The sequence below is a fragment of the Gallinula chloropus genome (assembly GCF_964237585.1).
Source record: "Gallinula chloropus genome assembly, chromosome: 2".
Classification (NCBI taxonomy): domain Eukaryota; kingdom Metazoa; phylum Chordata; class Aves; order Gruiformes; family Rallidae; genus Gallinula; species Gallinula chloropus.
The window spans coordinates 156,060,813-156,075,060 of NC_140086.1; positions in this window are offsets into that span (position 1 = coordinate 156,060,813).

Here is a 14,248-nt window from a genome sequence, read left to right on the forward strand (position 1 = left end):
CTCTCCTAAAGGGAACTCTCACACCTGTGTCCATTCCACCGATGCTGGTCAAATCCCAGGCAGATGTAAACCCAAACGGAACAGACTGCAGGACCAAGATGCTGTTTACATGGAAAACCTGTCACTATGAAACAATTTCATCTGCAGCTGTCAGCTAAATCTCATTTGAGAGGGTATGTCCTGCCAACAAACACGGACTATGTGTTTGTGAAAGGCAGGGCCAGTACATTTTCAATGCCATTCCACACTTTTTAATGCTGAGCACTAATGTTTCTAGCGTATTACCTTCCAAATGCTGAAGCACGACATGCTTTATGGGAGCTAATGAATCACACAGTAAAAACTAATTGCAAGTTACATACTGTTGTGAACCGAGTTTTGCAACATAAAAGCAATCAGCCAGCAATTAAAATGCTAATATGGGGCTGAACCTCATAGAATAGTTTGCCAAAACCTAGTGCAGTACAGTGCTTCCTGGAGAATTTTGAACAGATGGAATTCAGCTAGTAGGTAGTCATTTCATCGAGCTTATAAACCTTACCATGTGGAGGAGAGTCTCCAGCCTGATGTACTGCATATTTCCAGTATCAGAAATGGTGGTAAAAGATCACTATATATTTTCTTCTTTTCACTGGCTTTTTCTGTTCTAATAATCCTTGTCAAGTCAGAAAGGAGAGGTACATAGCAGATGCTCTTTCCAAACCCAGATGCCTTGAGTTTCTTTTTGTTGTAATATAGATGGACTCCCAATGTGCTTGTGGTCATCATCAAACTTATTTCTGGTTTTAATTATAGAAGCTCTTTTACACAGAGTCACTAATCTAGGACTATGAATTGAATTAAATAATTACATTTTAATTGGGTTCACCTCCCCCACGTCCACTTTTTCTTCATTACATTCCTAATAGTAAGACAATTGAAATACATTAATTAATTCAAGTGGGGAATTATTAATTTTCAACATCATCAACCTTTGGAGAAATTAGCAGTGTTCCTAGAAGGAAACTCCTAGGAAGATCAGGAACTACAGACTGTGCCCTGTATCCAGCTCTACCACTGGTCACAGAAGTCTTCATTTTCCCTGAGGACAAGAAACCTCTCAGGAAGGTATGATTCTGGGAAGTTACTGAATTGTTCTTTAGAAAGTCACATTCATTGCAGGTTATCTGTTAAATTTGTTCAATCATTATTGGAAACAATTACTGGAAAAGCATAGACAAGTTCTACACTGAATTCATAACCCCTTGGTACTAAGTCATGTGCAAACACAAGCCAGGGAAGGAGACCAGAAAAGGCACTGGGAACTGGGCTACGTGTACATGATGAAGCCACCCAAAGTCCTATCAGCTGAACTGAGGATGTGGAGAGTTGATGAGAGACTCAAGAATGTCCCAGATCTTGCCTGTTTGGATGAAGATGTTTCAGCCACAGGAAATCTTTAGCAATGGGATTTTGGCTCTCAGGTCCTTGCACACACCCCCAAGCAAGGCTGAATGACTGGTCCCAAGACATAGTCAAGAACTGACAATTAATGCAGATATAAAAATGGACTGAATGGGGTTTTTCTCCCTCATTAGTGGCTTTCATAGCTTCCTTAAGGTCTTAATTCAAAAGTAAAGCTATTTTTCTCCCTTTGTTTACAGTCATTTTTCCAGTGCAATGCTCTCCAGGAAAGGCTCGACATGGAGGACTGTGTTCCTGGCTTAGTAACCACTTCCCTTCCTTACATTCAATCCTTAGCATCTCCAAACACCCCCTTTCCACATCTCCTCCTCACTCCAGCCTGAGCTCCAGAGCAATATGCGGCTAATGCTCCCAGCTAAGGCTCAACAGTTAACCCTTGTGATCAGCAGACCCCTCCCCATGCATCCACCCTAAAAAGAAACTGGGAACAAAGTCTGAAGATGTGACAGATTCCTACAGCACAGAAGATACCCCCAAAGGTAAGGAACATACCTCCACCTGCTCCGAAGGATGGCAGATGGGTTTTTCTGCCATGTTTCACTGCTGTAGCCCTGCCAGCACATCAGAACAGAAGGTGTTATTTTGAGCCTACTTTAAATTTATGAAGTAGTAAACCTATTGCTCACGGTGGCAAAAGGTGAATTGCCGTTAAAGGAGTGACCCAACTCTGAAAGAGATCTGTCAACAGAGGAATTGGAAACTTAAAGCATGACTTCCCAAATTACTGCTCTGAAATTGCTTTGGAAGAAAATTGCCAGGAGGAGTGGGGGAAGGGGGCGAAAGCGCATTACACATAAAATTGTCATTCACAACGCCAAGGAGGAGTCTCCATTAGCCAGACTAGAAAAGGAGTGGGTTTCTGGGAAGTTCATGGAAGTCATAGAGGTTAGCCTTTACCTATTCCCCCAGGGAACCCCAGAGTTGGTAGGAGTGCTTACAATTTATTGTGAAAACAGAAGAGCTCTGGTGCTCACCTTCATAGGCAATGCATCCATACAGATGCAGCCTGTCTTTCTCAACAAAGGCTTTATGCTAAAACATAAAAATCTGCTTTTCTCTAAGCTCCTCTGTACAGAGAAGAAGAGCAGCACCCCCTTTACTTCACCACAGTGAGCACAGACTATGGCTAGTTGAAGGATATGCCCCAAAAATCACATCACCTTGGGTGAAGCACCATCATTGCATCATCCTGCTTCCCATACAGCATGCCCATAAGGAAACAGGCAGTAAAACTCCAAATCCCTCCTTCCAGACACCAAGCTCCCCAGCCCACACGCTTAACACTCACCAATTTATATGTCATTTGGGGCCTACACCACTGCCGCCATTTTTTAATGGTTAATTCATCTTGCAGCTGGTAAAGACATCCCATTTGGCCCCAATTCTTCACTGTTTTATTGGTAACTGCAGCCTTGACACCATGCATGTGTAAAGGGGGAAATGGCTATAAATATCTCTGAGCAGTGGAAGTTGGATGATATTGCAAACATTAATGAACTGAGGTTGATTTGTATTTGCTGAGAATTTGACCCTTATAATATTTCTATACCCATTTATGAGAACCTAAGCACACACAGTATCTATTTTTTACCAGGCAGAAATAGCCACAGTACACATTTGAAGCATAACTACAGTGAATTTAGAGGTAAGAAAATTAAACCAAAGCTGAGACGTAAGTTGGACATGATGAAAAATGCCACCGTGATACCCTATAGTATTAAGCTCTGCTGTTCCCCTCTGATGCCTTGGGATAAATCTTGCAATAGGGCTGAAGATCTCATTTCATGGTGCCCTAGGAGGGGATTGGGCTCAGGCTGCCTGTTCTGGGAGCCTTAGAAGAGCCTCACTCCATGACGTTGTAATACCTTGCTTTCATGCAAAGCCTTGGGAAAAATGGGAATCTGAGCATACCTGAAGCTGTGTTATCGTATTATTGTACCTGTGTGTACCACAAAACATCTCAGTGAGGAGTGAAAGCAGGAAGTTCTCCTCTGATTGAAAAAAAAAAACAAACCAGTGCCTGGCACAGAAGTGATATTTTCAAAGAAGGCATCAAGCAACCAGAGAATCAAAAAAAGCAGTGTATTTTCCAAATGTCCACTTCTGTTTCTTTTACTTGGCTGTATCTCTAATAGCACAGCAGAGTGAAGAGAAGGAGGATAAAAGGACTTCGGTGGATAGCAAGGGGATTGCAATAGGGGCTTAACGCTTAGGAAGAACAAGTGGAGACACAGGAGTACAGTCATGTCAAAAAGAAAAAGTACTAAAAAGCACTTTCTCTTCTAACATGAAGTCAGAGGAGGAAGCTGGCGTGTTTTATTTCACTCCTTTGTGAGCAAGAGATTGAGCAGTAACTCTGCTCTTTGTGTCTGGAGTAAGCCCTGAGTAAGAAAATAACTCAGGGAAAATCTCACAGCCTGTTCCCTCACAGAAAAATACTCATCTGAGATTGCACCAGCAAATGAGGGGTTTGCATGTGATTTTAGGAGCCACCTTCCCATCATGGGAGAGGAAAACTCGAAGTTGGGATTGGAGACTTTCCCTGAGGTGGGGCTCAGCCATAGGACATTGTTGACTCCCTGTGCACAGCACAAGACCCAGGCAGGTGGGTTTTACATACAAACTACAACACAGCACATGTTGTATGCAGATGTCCTCATGGTGACTTTTCACCCTCAGCACAGTGAGAAACCAGCGCTGCTTTCAGACTATCAAGAGGGGTGGAGAATCTAGGGCCACTGACAAAGCCCAGCATCTAATGGAGAAACACGCTGAACTGGGAATCAGACTTTTGCAAGGAATCAGAAACCAGATTCATGAGTTTGGGACTCAACCTAGAAAGGGAAATTGCCCAGGCCCTCCTCACCTCTGAGGTGTTTAACAAAAACAGACAGAAATTACACAGATGGACAGCTTTTAATAGATTTGGGCTCCTGCAGCAGGTTGGATGGATCCATCCTCATGGCTGGATCTTCTGCTCTCCTAAAATCCCTGACATGGAGCACTGTGGCAGCAGCTGCCAGTCACAGAGTTGTTTTTTTTTTTCAAGAGGCAGTAATGAGATGAGTGGAATTAACATATACAGAGGCCCCGCAGACCATGGTATATTTGCATCAGTAAATGACATTTGTTTCTGGTGACACATAGAGATACAAGCACAGACAAGAAACCTGCTGAAAGAGGAAGATAGAGCTGAGGACATAACCCAGACTCCAATTCGGCCATGTGAAGGTGCTTCAGAGAAAGAGGCAAGAGAAGATGGGGAGGAAGAAAATGGGCAAACCTGGACACTTTGAGGGATCAGCTCAGTGAGAAGTAAACTTTCAGGATCATTTCTGTATTGTGGCTAACAGCCTCTCACCTGATGAACTCTCTCCACAGCCCAGCAATCGCTCAGAAATCACAATCACGGGAGCCAAGGCATATGAAATTACAGTAAAAATTAGAAATGGTCAAAAAGAAAGGGTGTTAGCTACAAGCAAGTCATTGGCCTTTCCAGAAAAGATAACAAAATCAGGAATAAATAAACAGACCCAGCTAAAGAGAGAGAGGAGGAACAACAAAGGTGCGAGAGAAGGAAATCCTGTGACAGTGTGCAGCTCCTTCTGTAGATGGGCTAGGAAGAAGGAAAAGAGCAGGAACAGAACAAAAATAGGTCAGGGAGGAAAGGATGGGGGAGATTCAGGCTATCTGAAAGAGACATATCTAGGAATCATGACCTGACAGCAGTGAGGTGGGCCAGTAGAAGAAGAGATAATAGTAAGAGTAGTGAAAGGAGCAGGAGAGGAGGTACCCAGGCACCATGCGGTAGCTTTCACCAGAAAAGTGTTACAAACATTTTACTGAACAGCTTTGTATGAGCATCTAAGCATTAATCACAGCTGGGTAGTGGGTGTGGGAGGATATTTTAGCCTTACTATAAAGTGCTGCTCTATAGATCAAGTTTCTTCAAGCCAGGTCAAGGTGTGCTGGTTGAGGGCACTGGCCCATCCATCCATGCTCTAGTCAACCCCATGATAGCTGGGAGAGGTGAAGGCAGGGCAACACAAAGCAAGCATGTCCTTCATGCTTGGGAGTAGTCAAGAGAATGAAGTGAGAGATGAGAAGAACTGAGCTCCCTATGGAGGGTACTGACTTTGTACAAAAGTAATGGGCAAAGTCAGAGAGGTGAGATTTGATGAGGACAGAGACATCAGGTCAGTGAGATGAAGGCTATAATTGAATACGGTGAGGTGGTAGCAGAGGTAATTAGGGCTCAGTAAGCTGCAAAGGGCACAAATTAAATGAGGATAAAACAGAAGTTAAAGCACAAAGACAGTCAGCATGCTGAGTTTCTTTGCCAACGGCAATCTGGCTGATGAAGATCAATTAATTGAATTCAAAGAGCTGGGATGAACCAGGCCTCCTGGGAAAACAGAGTTTGGGTTATAAAGAGGAAGAATAGAGATGGTGAGAGAACACCGGGTGGTATTAAACAAAAGTAATTTGGACTCAAAAGAAGATAAGAGGGAGCTGCCATGAAAGGAGAAATTGGGAGACAGTGTTGGAAGTGTAGGGAGGAAAACACTGAGAGAATTAAAGTTTGAGAAAAAGATCAGAAAGCAAGAAAACTGAAAGAAGAAAGGAGAGAAGAGTGCTACCAGAAGTTGGAAGAATGAGGAACATAGATTATTTTGTGTTGCTATCATGTTGCCAGACTGGAGAGGTGGGTAGTGGAAAACCCTAACCAAACCCAGCACCTCTCTAGTCAATGGCCAACACACCTCCTAGTGAGCAATCAGTGGAGCAGCACTCCATTCCCTTTGCACTGAAGCCATGAGGTGTGTAAAACTACCAGATGAAAGATACAGTCATCCTTCCTGTTAAACTGTGGAAATCATCAACTGGAAAGCAGTGCTGGTAATTTTCAGGATTTCCCTCTTCTCTACTCAATCCTACCGGGGAGTATCTGGCTTTGTGGTCAGAAATTTGGCTGCACGGAGCCCTTTCCCAACACTTCCCAGGCACACAGTGTTCTCATGTAACAAGGCAGAGTCCTCCACTCCACCACCTGGTGCCAGGGAGGCTCTCAGGTTGGTGCTGGAGAAGGTTGAAGTTTGACTCCCTGCTTTACAGTATGGTTTGACTCCCAAAGACAGCCTGCCTGGGCTCTCTGGCACTGTGAGAAAGTATCAGACTTTGAGGGGGGCTCTACCTTCATCTTCCCCATCAAAAACACCCAGAGATGTTTGAAGCCCAAGTTCTGAACTTTGTCAGAACACACACTATCAGGGGGGTTTCTCTTTTTTTTTTTCTTTCTTTTTTTCTATTTTGCAGGCTGGGAACTCTGGCACAGAAAGAATTTAAGCATCAAACTGCTTGTTTAATGGCTTCAAAGTCTCCTCAGTGAAGATCAGATAAAACAGGAATCCAAGGGAGAATACAGCTAAGATCTGACCTGAGAAACATCCCAAACCGTAACAGGCATCGCCGCTGTTCATTTGCCTGAGAGTGCATGCCCACTGTTATAATTTCTGACTCAGTAATTACAGAATAATAACCAAAATTGGCAGGGCTGGCACTTTCTGCCTCCCCTGGACAGCAACAGCCATGATGGAGCCTTTCCGTGGACTCCCAGCACAGGCTCATCCTCTGTAGTCCAAATTTGACTCAGCACCAGAGAAAATCTTTGTAACTTTGACTCCTTTGTGTCCACTATAGAGTGGAAAATCTATAGGTTGCATCTGTTTTTTTCTCCTCAACAACTGCCTTGGGTTTCCATTACTACTTTGATTAGACTGGTCCAAGTTAGGCCATCAGTCCAATTTATATTCCCAAAATTAAAGACAGAAGTGCTCTGACTGGAGTCCATAGTTTCTGTCTGATTGCTTTTCATTTCACACTTCTTTGTTTTAATTACATTTTAAGATTAAATACAGGGATTGTGGTTAGTTGCACTCGATGGATATTGTACAGATTTAAGGGTCACAGGAAAAGGAAAGTGAAAAAGACAACTAACCTCCTTGTTTACTGTGGTTCCTGTAACACGTGCAGTCAAGCGCTTAGTGAGTTTTAATAGAAATCTAGCTTGATTGTGATTAGAGGAAGAATTTGCTGAATGAATTCTTCAGCTCAAAAGTATGGGCTTTTAATTTTTTTACATGCATTGAGCCTAAAAAAGCTGATTCTGCAAAGCATTCTTGACCTCCCTGATTGCAACCAATTACAAGATGGATGGCCTGGATTTAAAAGTATCAGTGTGCTGCAGCAGCCAGCCAAGTATGTCTTAGACAGCTCAACAAGGAGATGGTGGAAAGGGGACACATTATGGGTTTTATGATTCCTTCCATTAAGGCAATAAAAATCCCACCTGGCTAGACAAAAAGCTCTTTTTTCCTAAAATTAATAAATAACAAAAGCTAACAAAGCTAACACTCACCTGCTTTCATATTATTTAATATAATTATTAGTTATTTAAACACTGTCCCTTTATTCTCGTCCTCAACAGCACTGGGAAAGATGTGCACACAATGAATTGGGGACCAACAGTCCCTCACCCAGCTCCCTTTCCATTTCCCCACTGGTAGGCTTCAAGAGAGATGCTGCCCAGAATGGCCAGTAACGTGGCAAATGGGGCTTTCAGGGCTGAAGTGGTGAGGAGCAGAGTGGCTGGAAGCACTTAGAACTGCTGAGGGTATTTGTAATATTATACTGTATCTACCACAGCTCTTACATTAGAGCTCATACATAATCTTTGCTATGTTGCTATGAAAAACCCCAATATCTGAACATACTAGAAGAGATTTCAAAGCCCCAGATTTCAAAAACCCCAGAGGTAGCCACAATTTCCCAAAGTTCAGATCTTGTCTTGAGGTCCAATGGATGTCACAGTGAACTTTATGATCTCAGCTTTTTAAAAAGCCCTGTGAAATTCCCCACAAAGCAAGCAGTCTGTCCCACAAGTGCAATGTAATTTATGGTGATTGCAAATCTTGATTCCCACACCCGCAAGACTGTCGCACAGAATTCAACAGGCACTTGTAATCTCCCCCCACAATTTTTATTCTGTGCTAGCTCAGTAAAATCTTTCAGAAATATTATTTTTAATCAGTTCTATAGTTTTTAAGGACACTCCAACACAACACTACTAGCTCCCAGTTCAGAGTGAGTGACTGGAATAAAGAATGCCACTGCTGAAGTTAGCACTCTCCAGATCTCAGCCTTATAAATAGACACAGAGAAAATGAGATACCTGGCATTTTCTCACCTCTTTTTAGCAATCATACAGCAAGGCAACCTGTCTATATACTCTTGGGTTAACTTTCCTAAAATTACCTTCTTTAACTTGCTGCTTCTTCCAACTGAAGACTTTTTCCTAGCACTAAAGCACATAGGTAAGAGCAATTCCACTTTACAAATGGCAAAATGGAAGGCCCTTTCCACCTTTCACCCAAAGATCTTTCACAGATGAGGTATTCCAGAACACCTATTCCATTGGATCTAATGAATGGTGTGACTCATCTAATGAAGTGATACTGACGTTACAGAATAGTAGAGCTGAGTCAATTTAACACAGAAGAGAGTGAGCTGGTAGAACAGGCATCAGCTTTGCAAAGCCTGAGAGGCTTCATGGTCTTTTTTTTTTTTCTTTTGTTGTTGTTGTTGAAATGACAAGGAAAGCCAACCAATTTCAGACAAAATCCCCACTTTATGTAGTGTTGCAAACTCTCCCTACTAGAACCACAACATTCCACTAAACCAAGCATGCAAAGGGTTCCCAGTGCATAGACATCAGCCTAGTTTTGAACTGGGGCCTAAGGTCAGTGATGGATTATTTTAGTCTTCCATCCTTAGCTTGTCAGCAGGGCACATGCAAAGGGAAGCTTCTCTGAACATTACCCCTCTGTAGCAAGGTATATTGTACTCAACTGCAGCGAGGAACATTCTTCTGTAGGTTCTGTGCTGTGCATTTAAACCACAAACAGTTCTGAAACAAATGGACCCAACTTAATTAAATCAATAGCCCGAGCAAATTACTTTTTCAAGTGTAAGTTTTATTAAGCATTATTTTACTTTACTGGGAGTCTATTACTGGGATAAGGAACTAGGTAAGGTAGTAAGCTGAACGCAGAGCACTGAGCTGTCTGGGAATTTCTTATTCTGTTTTCCTAATATGCTAATACTAAGCCTATTACTCAATTAAGTGCTTTATACAGTGCCCTCTCTTGCCTTACCTGAAGTAATATAGAACAAGATCACTAATGTGATGGATTGCACATAGACTTTCATTTGTACAAGAAGTGGATAAACAAACAAACCAGCAAACCCCACCAGAGTTAGAGTTGGTTTTATTAGGACTATGTAGCCACATAAGCGCAGAACGTTAACATGTCACTCAGCAAAGTGACACCGTTTTCACTTCTTTCCTGCTGTCTTGAGCTAGAGGTATAAATTAAACTCATATTCCCTGTATGTCCCTCAGAAGGGTCATGGACAATTCCCCCAGGAAGAGAAAGGAGACCATCCTTTCAGTGCATGCTCCAGCACCTCAGTGTCCTTCTTGCAGTGAGAGACCCAAAACTGAATACAGAACTTGAGGTGCAGCCTCAACAATGCCAAGTACAGGGGGACGATTACTGCCCTGGTCCTGCTGGCTACGCTATTTCTGAGTCAAGCCAGGATGCTGTTGGCTGCCTTGGACAACTGGGCACACTGCTGGCTCATGTTCAGCCAACTGTTGACCAGCACCCTCCAGGTCCTTTCCTCCAAACCTGTAGCATTGCCTGGGGTTTTTTTGACCCAAATGCAGGATCCAGCACTTGGTCTTGTTGAACCTCATACAGTTGGCCTTGGCCTATTGATCCAGTCTGTCCAGATCCCTCTGTAGAACCTTCCTGTGCTCAAGCAGATCAACACTCCCAACCAACTTGGTGTCATCTGTGAATTCAGGGTGCACTCAAACCCTTTGTCCAAGTCACAGATAAAAGATAGCAAACAGAATTGGTCCTAGTACTGCGCCCTGAGGAACACCATTTGTGATCGGTTGCCCACTGGATTTAGCTCCATTCACCATCACTCTTTGGGTTTAGCTATCCAGCCAGTTTTTTTACCCAGCAGAGCCACCCAAAGGTACTCACCCATCTTTATTTCTTCTCTGTGGTCTTCAGTGGCAGTCTATGAAATTGCTCATGTAAATAAAGCACAAGCACTTAACTGAAATAGCCTCCAAGTCTAGTTAGTGTCACTCGTGATACACAGCAGTGAGTTTGGCAGAAACTCAGATCATTAACAAAATTTAACCCCCTACTGCAGAATGCCTTTGGGCACTCCAGCTCTCGGCGGTCATCACCATCCAATGCTGGCTGGCTGCCTGTCAATAATTAAAATGCAATCTAAAAAATAATGGGAAATTACGACTTCTGGATGCTTTCCTGATCGCTGAGCACCAGTTGCCTTGTTCTGAGCTGTAGGAGCTTTCAGGCAGCTGCTACCCTTGAGTGAGGAAATGGTGAGGTTTGGAAAAAGAACTGCAGAGAGAGGAGCCACAGCTCCTGCTTGCAAGACAGTACTATTCTGGTGGACAGATTTTTCTTTCTACCTGACAGTCTCCAAAGCTTTCACTGAGGTTTGGTAACTCATTTCACCAGCTAAGTGGTTGCTCAGGGCCAAGTGTGCCCAGATTTTTATGTGCCATTAATCTAAGGAGCAGTGTTTGATTAGAGAGCATTTAGGAGCTACCTGATAACAAACTCCATAGCTACAACTCAAGCATAGCCTGAGCTACAGGCTATAGGAGAGCTGGTGTGAGCACAGCATAATGTTGACTAAAGGGACTACTAAATTCTCCACTGACCCTGTGGAGAAATGGGAAGGGAGCTTTGCTGACTCCTAGGAGAGGAAGGGAGGGACTCCCACTTCGTCCCTCCCTGGGTGTGATTGACAGTGATTTCCTTCCTGGTCAGAGCGGTAGGGCACAGGCATCAGGCATCTCAGCAGCAGCCAAACATGCAGAAGAGATAAGAGTTTAGTCTTCGTCAATGTGTGGGCTTCCTTCAAGTAAGGACCAGGGAAAGCCCTTGCTCACAGCATCCTTCTATTATGTTAAATGACACCTCTTCCTTTTCATCTGTATTTACACTGCTCTAATGTCAGGCTGTCACAGAGACAAACTGTGCACATTTGGTGCTTAACTTTTCTTCATAAATCCTGCCACACGGCACTTATTATTGTCTCTGCTTGAATTCTATCCAGTCCATCAGTGTGTGCCATTTATGACCTGCCCAAGGAGACCAGAAGATTCCAGACACACCAGCTTGGGGAAGGTGGAGGCAACACCATCTTGTCCCAAGGCTCCCTGCCACAACACCCATGCTCTAACTCCCACCCCTTCCCTGCTACTCGTTATGCATTTGCTCCTTCCACTGAATGTGGGGTTGAAGGAATGTGGGGTTTGTGACAGGTTTTTTTTCTCTAAATTGCTTCCCATTTCTTTTTTCTCTGCCCCATTTTCCAACCTTTCCAATTTTCTGTCTCAGAAGTTTTGTGCTGAGTTGTAAAATGTCACTGTACTCTGGGATGGGTGCATAACTGTGTGTCCCCTCCCTCCCTGGAAAGACAAAGCACTTAGCTGTCTGTGAATCTCTGGCACCCAAACTAGGTGCCATCAGCCCCTATAAATGCTTTGGCAAATTTCAGTTTGGGACAGAGGAATGTCACTGTGCCTTGTTTGGGCTGTTCCTACTGTAAGGTGCCTTGTCCCGCTGCTGCCGCAGTGCCACTGTCCTATGTGCAGCGATTTCTCAGGATTCAGTAGGTCTAAGCACTTTAAAATTCTGTATTAAACTCCTAGTATAGACTTACTTAACACATGATTAAGGAACAAAAAAGAAACTGCTGCAACAAGCATTTTTTTGCACTAAAGCCACTATATAGAAAAAATTGATAAGATGTCAAGTTTTTCCTTTAACCAATTTATCTTCCCTGCTCAGTTAATAGTAAGATCATCTTGAATAACTAATCCACAGCCCTAAAGCAGAAGCTATCATTTATTTTAGCATTTGCATTTAAACAAAATGATATTAAAATTCAGCGAGACATGATATGTAATCCAATAACCTAAGGTAATGTAATTCTAGTCCTTGTAGCACTCATTCCCACAAATAATCTGAACATACATGACCAGCACAATTTATAGCGAGTTTTATTGTATTTACTGTTATGATATGACCAAAGAATAAATGCCCTTGGCTTTAGAGAACTGATTAGCTGAACCTCAAGCATTCACTGGAGAGAATTTCATTTGCTTTAGTGTATCATCAGCTTTGTTATAACATGAAGGCTTCTGATTTGCACTGAAACACCAGTGTGTGTCTTTCGACATCTTTTTGAAGGAATTCACAACCAAAGTTTATTTATTAGTGAAAGATAATCCCTGGTAAATCAAAGCAGGCTATTTTTACTCTTAGAGAATGTCAAATGTCAGTATCCCAATTCCCAGAGAGCCAGTCAATCCTATCTGCTCTTTAATTGTATCTAAATCTAACCACTGCAGACCTACAGGTCTGGGCTCTTCCTACAGAAATGGATTTGTAGCAGTGTGGCAGGTCGTGCCTAGGCAGACCTGCATTCCTGACCCCAACCTGATGAGAGCACCAGACTTGCTTATATAAATCTAGAGAATTGCTACTGACTTCAGCAGCATGATCTGTTTTTATGAGGGTAAGAGAATAAACCACAAAAAAGAGAAGAAAAGCAGTAAACATAAGGAAACTGCAGAGGAGTGTTGGTGGTAAAGAGGGTATATTGTCTGCTTGCTCCTATGTTCTATATTTTCCCTATGCAAGCTTTATTGGCTGTATCCAACACAGGCTTGGTGAACTTTTGATCTGCCCTTGTACAGTCATTCTCATGTTCTTATAATTGTTCATTCACTGAAGTTTATAGTAGAAGCTATTTGACCCCCTTCAGACTGACAGCTATCATGATTTTCCTCATATTGCATGGAAAACTTAACAGACCAAAAAGGTATAAATAGGATTTTTTTTTTCTGTTTCAGAAAGCTCTTTGGTATACAAGGCAGCCATTTGCACATGAAGTGATGGGATCATTATTTAAGCTCTCTAGGGACCTTCACCTAGTATAGGGCAGCATGAAGTCTGCAAGATATTGGTTTGGTTATCATTAGGAGGTTTTGAAGCACCTTCCATGAAATGCTTCTGATCAGAAGACTGCCATTGGCTGAATGGGTTTTGGATCAGACATCAGATTAATCTGAAAAGTTTCAGTCTTCTGCATCAGGAGCCAGGAAAGCAAGAAAAATTCTGCATGCTGGAACCCTTTGCAGCAATGAGGAAAATGAACTCATGAGTAATAGGCCAACTGCTGAAGGCAACTGGCCTTGGATGTCCCAAGGAAATCCCTAAACAAGTCTGTCGTCATATACCCATGCCTGAGCTGGACATGGTTGACAACAAGCTGAAGAAGACAGAAATCACAGATCCTATCCTCCTTGAACTGACCATTCATGAAAATTTCTCTCTAACAATTAAGTGATGCCAACTTAGTGAGACAGTCTTATCAGTGGAGTTGTCAAGTAGCCTAAACGACAGGAATGTTACTTGTGAGTACTGCAGGGGCTGCTACCTCCACTGGACAGATAATAGCTGGCATCGTGTGTAGTAGCTGAAAAAACAGGTACATGGTGTCTGTTCCAGTTCAATAGGCTGGACAGGCTCAACTGTAATGTCAACTTAATGTAGCATTTCTACCTATGACTATTTTTAAAATGAATTGTCTCACTTTGCAG